This window comes from Prionailurus bengalensis, chromosome B2, assembly GCF_016509475.1.
Source record: "Prionailurus bengalensis isolate Pbe53 chromosome B2, Fcat_Pben_1.1_paternal_pri, whole genome shotgun sequence".
NCBI lineage: Eukaryota > Metazoa > Chordata > Mammalia > Carnivora > Felidae > Prionailurus > Prionailurus bengalensis.
Genome location: NC_057349.1, coordinates 112530589 through 112532124, shown reverse-complemented (window position 1 = coordinate 112532124; position 1536 = coordinate 112530589).

Genomic DNA, 1536 nt, shown 5'->3' with positions numbered 1-1536 from the left:
ACTTCTTGGCTCCTAATCTACTGATAAGAAGACCAAATAATACAAAATTATATATTAAACGATTTTTAACCAATGATATTGAAAAGAGTTATAAGTTTGCAGCATTCTGATTAGAGAACATATTTTTTACATATATGATTGTTAAGTAATTAGCTTCTGATAACCTCTTAATCTATATATTCATATGAGTACTTGAGGGAACTTATAAGTATTGATGATAATATGAAGAAAACACAAAAAACTTTGTTGCCATAACTAAAATGATCAGTTTCATTTAAAAAAGTTAATTAGCACATTCAATAGCAAAAACTGCCATTTCACTCCAAGACATACAGAAGACAAGACTATTTCCCTGCCAAAAATACGAATTTATTTTGTCTCAAAAGTGTTTTGAGACAGAAACAGGAGGGTTTCTGGAAAGAAAATAGGTGCTTGGGTAAAGGCACAGGAAAGAAAGAAAGAAAACAACAAACATACAGCTATCTTTACAATTGAGTAGGAAGGAGGTCACTGGAGTGATTTTTAAAAACAAATCAAATCAAGTCTGTTTTTGCTCAAAGTTGTTCATTGGTTTTTCAAAGCTAAGTGAAACAAAGAGTCCTTTCCATGGCTATAATGCCAGCTGACCTTCTCTAAGATGACCCTTCTCTCCTCCTACTCTGCTGTGGACACCTTGACTCTTTTTCCCCAAAGGTATTTCCTCTTTAGGGCCCATACACTTCTGGGCTGTCTTTCATGCTTTCCCCCAGATATCAGTACGGCTGACTCCTGCCCTTCAGTTAGATCTCTCAAAGGTAGGGCCCTGGCAGAGTGGACTTCCCTATGTAGAACATCCTTCCCACACAACTATTGCCTATTTCTCCCATGAGATTATAACCTCCATAAGGGGAGAAATGAATCTTTTATGAGAATATTCATGCTTTTGTTTTTATAAGAATAGTAAGATTTCTTTTGCATTTACCATAATCCCTGCATTATAAGTGCTCTATACTCATTTTCACATTTTGTTTTCATAACAATCTTACTAGAAAAATACTATTATCATCATCATTTTCAGGTGGTGAAACTGAACTTTGTAGAGATTAAAATTTTTGCCTCGAGTTACACAGGGATTAAATATTTGGGACAGGATCCAATTTAGACCTCTTTGGCTTTAGACTGAGCTGAAAACAGTAAGAGAAATGGAGTCTCAGGGGAAGTAAGTGACATTATCATTCTTATATATACAAAGTGATTCTCAGAGAATATAATCACAAAGAGAATTTTTACACAGACCACTAAAAATTTATATATTACATTATCTAAGATAAACAGAGCTAAACACATAGTAGGTGCTTAAAAAAATGCTTGCTTAAAGCAAAAAAAAAAATATTGATGCTATTATCAAGTCAATTTTACCATCATATTTGAATATAGAATTATGGATACTCTGAAGTGGACAATGTTTTAAGATCTCCTATCCTAGCTTTCTCCCTCATTGAAGCTAATACCTAAAAGATCAGAGAGAGACCCTCGTCATATATAAATATTCCTGGA